We start from the raw sequence: 15,683 nt of genomic DNA on the forward strand, positions 1-15,683 counted from the left end.
TGTGCACCAGGGATACATCCTGGTTCCACTGTCAGAGGTCCCTTAGATTGCCCAGGCCTTCTAACTGAGACCCATGTTCAAGGGGTCTGAGTTGGTTCAATGCTGGTTTCCCAGCTATATCAGTCTGGGGGCCCATTGGCTCTTCCATGTTCAGGTCAGCTGTCTCTGTGGGTTTCTGTAGCCTGTAGACCTTTTTTTTTTTTTTTTTTTTTTTTTTTTTTGCATAGCTATATAGCTATACTATAATTACTAGGGCCAGTTGCCTATCAATGCACATTTTGGTTGTTTCAGTTTTTTGCTATTACAATAAGTCTACCACCAAGACTGTGTATAATTTCACTTTTAAGGAAAAATAACTACCAAAATATGTATAACTTATATTTTTATGTTTTGTTAAATTTGTCTTTAAATCAGGTTTGTATTCCTAACAGAAAGATATGGAAGTGCCTGTGTCTTTATACTGTTCTCAATGGAGAACCTAAGTACATTTATTTAATTATTAGCATGAGTGAACACACTGTTAACTATTTGTTGAGCATTTGTATTCCTTGCAGGAATTTTCTCAAAAACCAAAATTATCAGTTTCTTTTAAAACATGTTGTATGTGTGTGTGTGTGATGTGTTTATGGGTGCATGATTGCATGGGCACATGGATGTTCATGTGCAGCAGTACATGTGTGGAGGTCAGAGGATGACCTGGGTATTGTTTCCCACCTTCTACCTTGTTTAAGACAGGGCCTTTTGTTCATTGATGTGTGACTCTGGTAGCTGATCCTTGGCTTCTGGGAATTTACATGTCTGCCTCCCATCTTGCTGTGCAGGGATTATAGACATGGCCAAGTTCATCTGGTTTTATATGTGTTCTTGACATTGAACTCAGGAACTCATGTTTCCATGACAAGTATTTTACCCACTAAGTCATATCCTCACCTCAATATTAATGTGTTTTTGTGGTAGCCACATCTACCTTATCATGTATTTTCCCAGCCCAGTTGTTTTACTAAGTCTGTATGATCCAATGTACTCCTGTGAGATTTGCTGATTGAAATGACCTTTCAATATGGTGGCAGCACTGCACTTGATCGTATGAGTCTTAAGGATGAAAAGGGAATGGACTCTCTTTTCATGGTTATCATCATTCATAAAAACAGATTGGCATTAATGAAACTGGAACATAGAGAAGTTACACTGCCCAGCCAGGATTTACAGTGAAACTACCGCAGGAATTTGCATTGATGTTACTACAATCATTACCCAATATGACCATCACAGAGAGCCACACTGCAGATGATTAATATAAAGTCCTTTTAATCTTCTGTAATGGCAAGAAGGTCTATAAGATATTGCCTGAACTAACAAATTATATTTATAGTGTGAGATAACATTTTGAGAATTCATAGATCAAATTAATTTACATCGTGGTGTTCATCTTAAAAATACTCTTTAAGTGATGGCATCAAAAAGAGTTTGGGGATGTATGGATCCCGTTTCCTCACAGCTAAAACGTGTTGTGAAAGAACCTATCTGTGGGGTGCCTTTCAAGAACTTATTCTTATTTATATTTATATTTAGTTTTTTGCTTGCCAAAGTAAGGAGATTGGTTTCTTTGATCTTTTTGTAAGTCCTTACAGCAGTTGTCAAGAAAGAGTGAACACCACATATAAAATGCCATTAAATACTATTTTTTGTCAGTGTGAAATAGTCTTAGACCAAGATGAACCTTACTTAATACTTCCAAATCTAAAATTATTACTTCGATTACCATGGTATTAGAGATAGAATTCAGACCTATAGAGCAATTGTTCTGTGAAGAATGATAAAGTTTAATGTTTGCTTTATGCAGATAAAACTGCAAGGCATCAATATTCTATGCTGGAACAAAGAGTTCCATGGAAGAAAATAAATGCAAATGTCTTAAGTTGTGTAAGACAAAATGAGAATGTGGCGGATGCCTTCTCAACTCAGATCACCACTGGTGCCAGATGACTGTGTCTCTGTAGTTTTAAAAAAATCACTTCAATTTCAACCAAATGCCTCTAGCCACATAAACAGTGTGTCTCTGCCACTTTCTATAATGCTTTCTGGAAGAGAGATACAATCAGTAGGGAAAATAGCACACTCAGCTCTTCTTGGTCTTACTGTGTATCTGCATGCATCATTGGAGGCACAGTGAACTTTTAGCTCACATCCTCTTGGTCAGGAAACACTTATCAAGTGTGCAATGGGATGGGGAGAGGCTTGCCCTATGCTACAGATCTGGCTCATGGTCAGCCCCACCTTTGAGTCCCAGGGGCCCTATCCATTCTTTCTAATTCCATGTGAGGTGAGACATTAACCAGTCAATGGCTTATAAACAACCTGGCACAAAAACAGACTCACCCTTTCATTCAGCAAGTGCTTCAAAGATGCTGTGCCAGGAGCTGTTCTTGGTATTAGGAGCTCCAGTGTTAAAAGGCACAGACTGCAACCTTAGTAGGTGCCTCATTGCAGTGAGGGGAGGAGAGTGGAGAGGGACAATAAATAGATAAGCAAAAGACCAGTGTTATGGCCCTTGCAATAGATGCAATAATAACAAAAATTATACAGTAATGGAGAGCAACTGAGTATGGAGACAAAGAAGCCTGTCTTACCAAGGGACAGCTGATTTGAGAGCTGAGTGACAGGAAAATGAAGCATGCCAATGATAAGTTCATGGAGATGAACAGCAGAGATAAAGCTGGAAAATGGACAAATGAAAAACGAAATAGGAGGAAAACATAATGGCAAGAACACAGGGGGTAACAGTGGAAAGAGCTGTGTTGAGGGCAGATGGGGCCAGCAATACAAGGTCTCATGGACTCTGAAGGATGCTTCAGTTTTATTCTAGATGAACTGAGTATCATCTGCTTAAGGGTGGAATGTGATCTGATTAAACATTTTAAGAATTACTTGATCTGTGAAATGAAAACTTTATTTTTCAGTGCCACATGTGTATCAGTTAAATGGCTCTTGCAGTTTATTTTGGTAAGGAGTGGTGGTGGTTTAACTATGGTTTTAGGAGTTCAGAGCAGTAAGGTTAGAAATATTTAGGATATATTTAATAGCATAATCCACAGAACTGTTTGGTAGGAAGAATATATAAGTGGCAAGTCAGAGAAGTAAACAGGGCTTATGTCTAATGTCTGGGAAATGATGGAAGGTGGAAAGTGACTGGCTTGTCTATTGTGGACAAGTGAAATCATGGGAGTTTTCCTGTGCAGCTGTTTGGTCTTCTCCTGGTTGTTTTTAAACAATAGATGTCCTATTGTGAAAAGGTACACTGTTCAACCAGATTCTATCTTTGGTAAATTTACATCAAGAAGATAAAGAGGGAAAGAAGCAAGCAGATCAACTGTGGTGTACTAAGTGGCTATAAGTCTGTGGGGACATTCACATAAACAAAATCTACAGAAAGTCAGAAAATCTAAATCAGAAAGGAAGCCAGTGGAGGAAGGAGGGCTGGGCAGGAGCTGACCCTTAGAGTGACCTCTTTCTTTGTTACTTTCTAGCTCCATGCATGTATCTTCACACAAGTATGCTCTTTCTTGACATAACTAAATGCCTCTCCTAATGTACTAGGCTAATTACAATACAGAAGCAGGGGCATGTAGTGCACAAAGATATGTAAGAAAAAGTCATTGTTTTCAAGCTCAGAATTTGGGGGGAAATCAAAGATAATACACAAAGAATTGTTCTGAAAATTCAAAAAGATAAACTGAGGACATTAAAACACTGTTTACTACTAGAATTAAATAGATTCTCAAAGTCAAATAGCAGATAAAACATATAATTTAGCCATTGGAATTTATATTAAGAAGAAATACAAATATCATTATGCAAGGTACAAAGTTTGCCAAATTTAGGTCTCGGGCATTTATCACATCTGCACACGATTGGGACTACTTGAGTTACTTAATACTCTTATTTGATTAACCTAACTTTTGTCATTTAAATACAAACTTTAGATCTGTCAACCATCTTACAATTACTGAGACTTCCCACATCAGGTCTGGAAACATTAATGTTACAGCAAGGGGAGCTAGATTCCTTCAGATTTGCTTCCTCCATCTAACAAGTATAGATTCTGCCTGGGTTGCTCTACTTTCCCTCTGCAACAAAATGAGTATATCTGTCTTATAATATAAAAGGGTTTTCCAAGGAACAAATATACCAAAGCAAGTCACACTGTTTTGCTTTATTGTCAACAAGTGATAATCCAGTTATTATGCAGAACATAATAGCCATAGCATGGCTTCTCAATGGGAAATTCTGATGTTTGAAAGCTCAGCTTGGTGATATTTCCTCTGTGTGATGTGCTAAGTCTTCCAGCTCATTCCAACCTCTAATGTTCTCTTTAAAGTTTGGCCCAAGTTCATTCAATGCTCTTGAGGTGTTTTGTATTATTTCTAGCATCTTCTCAAATACTAGTTCACTAGAGAATAAGTTAATACATCTAAACCAACCCCACATTTTAGTGCATATCATTTAGTGAAGCTTAATGAAATGCTACTTAATTGATTAGTCATGCCTGGCTCATAGAAAGCTCTCAGCAAACATTAGCCACAGTTGTAGCAGGAGAGATGAGAATTAATCCTCACACTTCTTACCTATGCTAGTCATCTAAGATTCTGAACATCACTGTATCCATTTTGAAAGGTTGTTGTGGAAATTGAGTAAGTCATTCTTTAAACATTGTCTGGCACTTGGCAAGTCCTTAATACACACAAGCCTTCCCGTTATCTTCAATTTTATTATCTGTTACCTTACTTTGGATAGCATGAGATGTGACAGCTTGAAGAACACTTAGTTGTGGAAAAAATCCATGTTTAATTGCCAGTGAGTACTCTGGACTACTTGGCCACAAGCTTCTGGAGGTTCTCCTGTTTCAGTCTCCCATCTTGCCACAGGAGCACTGGGACTACATAAGCACATTACCATGCCTGGCTATATATGGGTTCTGGGGATTTGAACTAAGTCTTTAGGCTTACACACATGCTTCTTCCCACTCTGCCTCTAAAAGGGGTGATTTTTAAATTCATGATTGTGTATTCACTATTGAAATGAAAACAGTTTTCAAAATAATGAATTGGTGATGATTTAAATTGTCACCTCCTGCATGTACCCCCATGTAGTAGGAAGGTCAGGCTTTAGGGAATATTATAAAATGAAAAGCCCTGGGCAACTAAGAACAGATATTATATATACTAATAAATGTGCCTTTTATGCTGTACTGACTTTACTTTTACTTTTTTAAACAAAGGAACAAAGGCAGCCCAGAGATTATTCCTGTGCAATTTATTTCCACTGGTATTTACACCAATTCTATTTGCCTCCCTCCTTTTCTTTCTTCCTAATCAAACCTAGTAGAAAAAAATCTGCAAGAGATATTGTTATGATCAGTTTCCCTCCAGCCTGGTCCCAAAGCCATGTCAGCCCCAAATAACACACAGAGCCACTGTATTAGATATAAAGCTGTTGACCTGTTACTAGCTTTGTCTTAAATATTAACCCATTTCTATCAATCTAAGTATTTCCATTTGGTCTTATCTTATTGGAGAGAGGGGTCTGGACCGCTTCCTCTCAAGTCCCTACATCTTTACCCCCTCTGTTTCCTTTCTCAGAATCCTCATTTCCTAGTCCTGCCTATCTCGCCTTCCTTTTGGCCAATAGTGCTTTATTCATTGAGAGAAACATTTACAGAATGGCATCTCCCATCAGGATACTGTTGATGGACATAAGCAATAATGCATTGAAAGGGTAATGAGAAGGAAGGTGGCTGGTGAAAGCACACATGCCATTTCCAAGGTTGCCATTTCTTTTCATCATGTACACTCACACATGGAGAACACTACTATTGATAAGTTACATGCTACAGAGTTCCTTGATGTCCTTTCTTAAATATTTAAAGACAAGTTCCTTAGTCCCCACCTGATAGGTAAGTTAGGTCAATGGTCCCAAAGTGACTTTTTGAGAAATACCAGTCCATTTCCTGATGTCTCTGTCAGTAAAGTCCCAGAGAAGGCATGCAGTGGAGAGATATGCTTATCTCTGTTAACTTCCAGTTACTATACTCATCTAGTTGTAAACCTATTCTTAAAATACAACACCTAGGCCAGCAAGAAGACTCCATGGGTAAAGATGCCTTCCACTGCGCTGGACAGCCTGAGTTCCACTTCTAGTACCCACAAAGTGGCAGGGAAGAACCAACTCTATAAATTCTCCTCTGACATTCACACACATGCTGTGGCACACAAAATAAACTAATTAAAATGCAATAAAAATGTAAAACACAGCAGGTATTAACATCACATAATTAGTATTCACTGAAGAACACTTTAGGTGAATCATCAGTAAACTTTCATTCTAACTGAAAAAGAACTACATGTTTTTAAAGCTCCATGTGTACATGCATGCGTGAGCATGAGCATGTTACACCAGCATGTGTACCCTGGTGTCCCTGTGGTGGTCAGACAATCTGTGGTGTTGATCACACCTTTCTAACCTTAACTGCTGCCTGCACCAGGGGCAGCATGTCCATTAGCTCATAGCTTCCTGTTCCAGGGCAGCTTGTCCATTAGCTCATAGCTTCCTGCTCCAGGGCAGCTTGTCCATTAGCTCATAGCTTCCTGCTCCAGGGCAGCTTGTCCATGAGCTCATAGAGGTTCTTCTGGTTCCACCTCCCTCCTCCTGACAGATGCAAAAAGATTATAGAGGTATACTACCAGGTCCATTGTTAGGTGGGTTCTGGGGATCTGAACCCACTTTCTTTTGCTTTCACAGCAAGCACTTCACCTACTGAGCCATCTTGCCAGCCCTGAAGCCACATTGTTAGAAGATTAATACAAGAAATACACTTCCTCAAACACATATGAGTAGCCCAAACACTAAACTGTGAGAAACATAGCTTTAAGCATAAAAGCCATTCATAAAGGGATTGAGAACTCAGACACCAACACCATTATGCAGGCAACCTCAATGATAGAGAAGACAGGCTATGAAACGCCCCTGTGAAAGATGAATGGATAGCAGAACCACCACTCAGCCCACAGAGAACTATTTCCTAAGCAAGGAGAATAGCTGACCTGGATGACATCATGTGGCTCATTTCTTCATGACTAATCATCATGACCAGAGAATAGAATATAATCTTCTTTATTGGTCTAATTGGGCCACTTATCTACTCTCTAGTCAGAGGTAAAAAGGTGGCTGTAACCATTTTTGGCAAGCAGAGGAACAAACAGTTGGAGGTCTTAACATTATCTGTTAAAGGCAAAGATATAATTCTTAGGAAGGAAAATACAAGACAGGAAAAAAAATCACAATGATTTTTAGGATCTTTAAGAACAGGGCTGGTCTCCAATCTTAGGTAACTTCCTGTGCCCTGTCTGTGTTTACCCTGCACACTTCCTGCCTTCACAGCTTTTAGTAGGAGGGTTCCTGAGTGGAAGAGATGCAGACATCCTGACCAGGTTGTTGTGTGTTGTAATTCCATCTCTCCCCAAGAGGTTGTGTGCCTTGAGTACGCCATACACTTTCATCCTCAGATGTTTGCGCAGATTTAACTAAAGCACAGTACAGTCCTTTAAACTGAAACAGCATCTCACATCTAAACCAATGTAGAAATAGCCCCCCAGTCCCTCAGACAGTGGTTCTTGGCTTTATGCCCCCCCCCACTTTTCTGCTGTCCCTCTTTCCTATGAGATCATACCCAGTACACTGGGACTTGGTGAGACTCCCCGTGGCTCCCTTCTCTGCAGGAGAGGAAATGCTGTCAGCTCCAATAATATCACTTACTTTGGTGACAATATTGAAGAAATATCTGTTTACTCAGAATCATTAAATTTTAAGTTCCTACTGAACTGACATTCCCAAGTAAGATGGGTTTTGGAAAACAGGTAAAAGAGAATTATATTTTTGAAACTACAAATTTAATGTCAAGTAAAAAAAATCTTGCCATGTTGTCTGTGAAATTCACTTTTCTTGAAATGTCTCTATTGAAAAGACCTTTTAAAAATGACACTATATTATAAATCAGCTTCCACTTGGAGTATTTTATTTAGTCATCATTAGTATGTAATTATTACTAGTATGTGAAGTGTGATTTTTATTCCCTCCTTGATTTCTTCTCTTAGCAACCTCTATTTCCCTTCATATCTTTCTTCCTTCTTTGCCTCATTTTATCACCTAGCTCAAAAATGTTGTCATATATATTATGGGACAGCAATAAACAAAAAACCATATATTTCTCTTGACCATACATTTGAGGATGAAATTGTATATGAGTATAGAAATGAGTGAGAATGAACAAAAAGAAGAAAGGAAAGCAAAACATAGATATTTTAAAGGTAAATGTGCAGAGAGTTTAAGTGGGAGGACCCAGACTAGTCCAGTAAATGTTTGCAGGGTCTGCTTGCTGAAAGAGGCAAGACCTCTTTTAACCCTGTGCCTCCTGTCACTTGTGTGATGTTCCCCATTCTTTGGTTTAACACATACTTTTAATTGTAGAGAATTTAAAACCATGCTCTGTTGTTATTTATTTGGTATTTAGTACGGTCAGGTCTAGTTCAACTATAAACAAATACACATGAAAGCCTGGTTGTGAGGAGGCAGCCAATAGTCCTCCGCCTAAGCAAAGCAGAAGTATGAATGAGTTGCTTTGTGAAAGTAAGACTATCTCAGCAAGAAACAGAGGGTTTGACATAGGCAGCCTGAGGCGATGGATTTACACAAGTCTAGAAGATCAATACAGCTTGATTCCTTCTTTCCCTAAAACTTGAATAATTACCCACAGCTCAGTGAATTTAGAATATTAGGGAAATTGATTATATTTGTCTAGAGAGTGTAGATTTTGTTTATTCTTGTAATATGGTATGAGATTCTTTGTATTTTATTTATCATCAATAATAGGCCCTTGTTTATATGTGTCCCATAACAGTTCTTTATTCTGGAGACACAAGGAAAGAGTGGAGGATGGAGATGTGTAAGTAAGCCTGCCTTTCTGCTTTTCAGCATCTGAACAGAGATGTTTCAATAAGTTATAAGGTGATGATGTAACAGAAGGTGGGTGCTGGCATTCCTCTGAAAGTGTGTCCATCTACATCTGGTCAGGTCTCTTGCTTGTTGAAATGGACATTTTTTTTTTTTTGTCTCTGTGTCCTAGTGCTTTGGAGCCAAAGGGAGAGTTCAGATGATTGTGTGGCTCTTGGACAATGATGCCTATACCCTTTAGGCTTTAAGAGTCATGGACTCTCTACGGCAGCTGACAGGCACAAGGGTGACTCCTGAAACTCCTCCACACATTCTTTGATGCTCAGAGGTCCTTTTCCAAGGAAGTGGCATCAGCATGCACCTGGCAAGTTGATGGAACTCTTCATACAAGGCCTTGTACGAAAGGGAGGGGGACTTAGATGAGTGTAGGGCAGCCCATTGTGCTGAGTCCAGTGGAAAGATTCTTTATAGCTCTCAACTGGGAGGTTTTAACATACTCTTATCTTCCTAATTCTTAACAGTATTAGAGGCTAGGCTTCTTTCATGTCTTTGTTTTGCCGAGGGAAATGAGGGCACTTGTTTTTGCTTCTTTTCTTTCAAGTCACATCCCTATGATGTGAGTATTTATAGTCCACAGATGCAAGAAAGATAAGTAAAAGAAACCTGTTTTCCAGGTTTCCTTGAAGACCTGGGCAGGGATGTCAGGTCCACAGAAATGAGCCAGTCAGTCCTTTGTTTGTCTCTGAGGGTGAGCCTTTCCTCATCCATGGTGCCTTGTAAATAGCTTTTCTTAAAGAACAAAGCCTGTTATCAGGACCAAGAAGCAATTTCTAATTAGAGGCTCTTGAATGAACTCATGTGCTATTTAAAAGTATCAAATGAAAGAGAAAATTTGGAGACTTCCACTGCTAGGCCTTGGAGCCCTGTAGGAACAAATGTTTTATGGTACATCTTTAAAATGATGGAAGTACAAGCTCAAGGTTCAATATTCAAGAAACACAAATATATTGCATCAAAAATGAAAGCAACAGATTCCAGCTGAATTCTGTTCCTCCTAAATCATCCTGCCATGTCTGGATCTATATCATTACATATATACTTACACATGTTGGAGGGTATATAAATGAGAGAATGATAACAGCAATTTTAAGGAAATTGAATTTCTTCTTATAGATAATATATTGAGGTGAGGTGACAGGATGCAGGGACAGCTTCTCTTTTGTCTCTCCCTCACCTTTAGACCATGCTTCCTTCTGTGCAGGTGTTTCATGCTTCCCACAGCCTGAAGATTACTTACTGTGTTGGAAAAGACAGCTATCTGAATCTGCATGCTTGTAATTACTCCAGATCAAGAACAAAATATCTATACCACCCCAAGCAGGACAATGAATAGTCTAAATCTTAATCTCTGGAGCCTATTGAGGAGAATTTGGGTTGCCGATGGAATTAAAATAAGGATAAAAGGAAGTGAGTATGTAGGCCTAGAGTGATCACAGGAGACCTTAAAAAAAATCAAAGGGGTGTGGTAGGGATTAGAGCCAGAAGAAAACATAGTGCTGAATCCTAGGACAGAACGCTGTGATGGTAGTATGACTGAGCTGGTGGTTGTTACCAAACTAAAAGGACCCAAGAGCTAGCTACAGAGTATAAGACCTAGATGCTAGAAAAGGCAAGGGGGTGGAGTCTGTACTATTTTTAAATCTCAGGACTAGTGATATGATGGGGAATGGAGAAAGCATTGACTGGTAGGATGGGTTTCATGTCGGCCACCAGAAGATATGTCTGTGACCTAACCCTGTGAATATGACTTTATTTGCAAATGAGGTCTTTGTGGGTGTGATTACATCAAGGCTCTTAGGATTAGTGCCTCCTGGATTTATAGTAGCTTCTGAATCCTTCCCATGGAGATTCATTTTCATAATATTTAGTAAAGACACCAGGGGGGCACATGTGAAGACATAGGGTGATGCATCTGTAAGCCAAATAATGTGAAAACATCTGGCAGCCTCAGAAGCTGTGTGACAGAGATGGAACAGAATATCCCTGAAGCCAGATTCTAGTATCTGACCCCTAGAATTGTCACAGAATAAATCTCTATTGTTTGAAGGCACCCACTTTGTGGATATTTGTTATGGCATTCTAGGAAACTAAAATGGCGTTTCTTCTGCAACATTTCATTTGCCTATAGCCAACCCCAGACACCCAAGGAAACAGACATGCTGGGTTCAGCCATCTAAAGTTCTATAGCACACAGCACTGATTACCTGCTTACATGTAATTTGCGGGTTTTATTTTATCGTGCCCATTTGGTTGGACAAATGACAAAATTAGTTTAACCTCAGTGATATTGCAATGCACTTTCGAGGATAGCATGGTTGAAAGATGGGACAAGATCTGACAGGTAAGCCAAGTGGGAGGGGTGGATGGGTTCTTCCTTCTTAACAGCCAGTGTATCAAAGAGGTTCAGAATTTATGCATGAGAGAAAGAGCTAAATAAAGGAAATTGAGAGAGGGAGAGGAAGGGAAAAGAAACACAGGAAAGGAAGGCAGAGGGAGGAAAGAAAGGTACGTGAGCTGTGTTTATGGTGATGAAGAGCCTTTGAAAGCTCAGCAGGGCATTTTGCTAAACGTAAGCCCTTTATATTTAATTCAGAAGCACTGCTGAATATGCCCAGTATTGGCTACACACTGGTCATCTCCCTTCTGCTGTCACATCCCACCACTGATGTCACAAGCCAGATGTCTGAAATGCAGTGAGCATTTTCCCTAACAGTATACTCGGCTCTTTCTGTCTTCCGGTTGTCTACAGTGCACAGGTGTGTGTTTATTAAGGGCGACTTTTTCTCACCTGGCTTCTTACATGTATCACTCACCACGGAGCTGGAAAGCTCATAGAAATGAGCAGCTGGATCGTCACTGCAGGCTTGAGTGTAACAGGGAAGGACCAGCAGGTGCCAAGACACCTGTGTTCAGGAGGCATAATGTGTCACAGATTTAAACTGGCTTCAAGAGAGAGCAAGCCACAGGAGGTCACAAACTTGGCCCACTTGGAGAGGTCTCTACCTGTCTACACTGCAGCAGAAGGGGAGTCCTCCTTTTAGCATTTGAGTCTCCAGCACCTAGCCACTGCCATGCACACTTCTGAATTCTCTCTTCTTGCCTAGACAGAGAGATCATCCCTCATTGGAGGTCCATTGTAAATTCTGCAGAGGAATGTGAAGAGCTGTGGGGACTTATCAGACTGAATTTAAGTAACCATTGTATGTTTTGAAAGTGAAGCTATTTTGGGCAAATAGTGGAGTTAGCTTGATTACCAGGACAGGATTAACAGGATCTGGACCATCCAGGATCTAAATTTAGCAGTTTTCTAGTTGAGGAATAACCTCCTCCTCTCAGGACATGAGGGCCTTGCCTTTGCGAACCTCTCATGTGCCCCTGTTCTCTGTGCTCATACTGATCATGGGGCAGGCTGTTGGCTATCATTTAAGGTTTCACTGGTAAGGTCTGTGATCTAATGATGGATATTTTCCCTCTGTTACAGAGATAACTGTCATCAGGATTCATGAGTGGCAGGCCAGGTGCTACGGCTGTTTATATTTCCATGTCCCATAGCCACAAGAATGCAGGCACATTCTGATTCTTAGAGAGCATAGTGATGGTGTGGGATTCTAGAAAATAAAAGTTTTGTTATTCTCCAGCAGTTCTCCTTTCTCCACTTTCTTGTTCCTTATTCTTCTACCTCTTCAGTGTTACGCATTTTGCTCTCAGCCCTCAAAACCTTCATGGAATTAGATATATCAGACTCTGTACTGTCTCACTTGGTGGCTCTTGTTACTGCCCCGCTGTTGTTTGCCTCTCCTCATTATCTAAAGCCCCCTCGTGCTTCGGAGATTAAATCTCACTCTTATCATGTCCTCCCTACTTTCCTTAATTAGATAATATCGTAGACAGCTTTGAAGACTGGAGGTGCGGTGCCAGTGTTAAGTGGATTTATATAATTATTGTCATGAAGCCTTGCCATCACCCTAATCAGCTTCTTTCCTTTTATTCCTTTCTCTTTCCCAGTTAGCTGCATGTGGATAATAAAAGTCTTTCCTTAAATGGAAAAATCAAAGCAGAGCAAAGTTCTTTCCCTAAGTTTAACTGTTAATCGAAATTGGAGCATATCCAAGTGTGTTTGGGGCCGGAGAATCAGGGCAAAGACAGTTGAGCTGTGTTAATATGTGTTTGGGATCGTCAGGGCCTTTGAGACTTTTTAACGACTGCATTAGCAAATCTATTTAAAATCATTATGCAGATTTCAAATTTTGCGTGTATGTGTATATATATGAATTTTATTAATATTTAAGCAGACAGAAGAAAAGTCAGCCTGGATGTAGAAATCTCTAATCTAAGTTTTAAATTTAATGTATTTGTCTTAGTTAGGGTTTCTATTTCTGTGAAGAGACACCATGGCCATGGAAACGCTTATAAAGTAAAACATTTAATTGGGGCTAACTTCACTGGTTTAGTTCAAAATTGTCACAGAGGGAAGCATACAGGCAGACATGATACTGGAGAGGTGGCTAAGAGTTCTACATCTAGATCAGATATATGTATGTATGTATATATGTATGTATGTATGTATGTATGTATGTATGTATGTGTGAGAGAGAGAGAGAGAGAGAGAGAGAGAGGGTCTAGCTTGAGCACCTGAAACCTCAAAGCTCATCCCCAGTGACATACTTCCTCCAAGAAGGTCACACTTCCTAATAGTGCCACTCCTAAGGGGCTACAGGGGCCATTTTAATTGAAACCACCAAAACATTCTCAATACTTAAATGAGTTTTTCTTTACATCCCTATGGCCATCAGGCTACCTCCTATATAAGCTAATATAACTTAATTCCCTATAGTGAATTCTAGTTGATTTTTTAATTAACTATTTTCGTTCCAGCAACTAATATGCAAATATGAATAGTACTCTAATCATAATCTTTTGGGGGTATCTGTGATACTTTTTTAATTCAGAAAATATTCTAAAGTTAAATTTACTGATTTGAAAGAAAACACATTAAAAATTTACAAAGACATCCAAAGAGTATCAAATCACACTGGCCATCTGATTCTGTTCCTCTGGGGTGCTTTTCCTCTGGAAATCACACATTTTGATAGCTGATGTTACACTGGCCTTCTTGGCTTAGTATGCTTTGGAAATGCTGAAGTTGTATCTTTGTGCAATTCTATATGTTGCCAGGACTTCCTGTAATTTATTGGTGAGGTCATGTAGCCTTGGGGCATCAGATAAACCAAAATCAAGAATCCACTTTTATTGCTTCTTTAACAATTGTTTTATTTATATTACAAATTATCTTGTTTCACATGTCAATCCCAGTTCCCTCTTTCTCCTATCCTCCCATTCCCCCCAATCTCATCTCTATCTTCTCCCCAGGGAGGGTGAGGACTTCCATGGGGGATCTTCAAAGTCTGTTACATCATTTGAAGCAGGGCCTAGGGCCTCTTCCATGTGTCTAGGCCCTCTATGTGGAATGGGCTCCCCAAGTATTTTGTACACTAGGGATAAAGACTGATCCCATAGATTGCCTAGTCCTCCTAACTGGCACCCACATTCAGGGGGTCTGGGTCAGTCCTATGCTGGTTTCCCAAATATCAGTCTGGGGTCTGTGAGCTCCCCCTTGTTCAGGTTAGCTGTTTCTGTGGGTTTCTCGAGCCTGGTCTTGACCCCTTTGCTTATCACTCCTCCCTCTCTGCAACTGGAAGAATCCACTTTTAAAGAATGGGCCTCTAGAAGCATTACTCTGATGTTAACATAAATTAGAAGTGAGACTGTAAAAAAGGGAAGAATGAATAGCAGTGCTTAGTGACTGCATAGAGCTGACACTGTGTCATTTGCCCAGCAGGTTTAGGACATAGAAGTGACATTTAGTACATAGTAGAGAAATTTAGCCATCAAGTAGCCTCGATTCATTTTTGCTTGCTTGAAGTCAAAAGACCATGACCATGAACATGACCATGATCATTCCACATAAATGAGAGCATAGCAGTCTCAGATACAATGTCTTGAACAGTATGGAAGTACACCTTAGCCTTTTGCTACTGCCACCACTATCTCTAGTTCTCAAAATCAATTTGCTATACTTCCAACTTTCCAGTTGTTAGAAAACAACTTTTCTCTTGTTTTACATGTGGTTCATATTTTCATTAGAATCCTTGAAATATTTAAATATTTTTCCTTTTTACCTAAGATTTTAATATACATTCATGAAGCCTTTAAATAGTGCTGTATATGATATGTTATTCTATCTGCCTTTAAAAAAATTCTTCTCATAAATCAAGACATGATTGGGGAGAAGTTATATTCTGACTCAAAGGAAAACCACCTGTGGGCCTATGGATGATCTATGTCCATGTGATATGAACTAAATTCTTAAAACTTTTGAAATCTCTAGATCTTGGTGTTTTGTGAAGCAAATTTAAGACTCAAGAACTCATTTTTCACATTTTCTGGCAAAGGCAAAACTGTTATAGGCATGGGAAGACAGCCTTAGAGCCAGCCTCAACTGCAGCTTCAAATCCTCTGTGTATCAGGGGATCACTTATGCTTACTTGGAGAGTCATTGTGTTGTCAAATGCACACTCAGCAGAGTGTTCATGTGCTGAACTTGAACTTGACCTCAG

The 15,683-nt window shown here is 39.6% G+C and overlaps 1 protein-coding gene across 1 annotated transcript in view; it reads left to right on the plus strand.

Moving 5' to 3' along the window:
* Synpr (synaptoporin) overlaps positions 1–15,683 on the plus strand; it is a 158,358-nt gene that overhangs the window by 49,757 nt on the left and 92,918 nt on the right. The gene's annotated exons all lie outside the window — the stretch shown is intronic.

Source organism: Phodopus roborovskii, unplaced genomic scaffold (genome assembly GCF_943737965.1).
Source record: "Phodopus roborovskii unplaced genomic scaffold, PHOROB, whole genome shotgun sequence".
In the NCBI taxonomy this organism is placed as follows: Eukaryota; Metazoa; Chordata; class Mammalia; order Rodentia; family Cricetidae; genus Phodopus; species Phodopus roborovskii.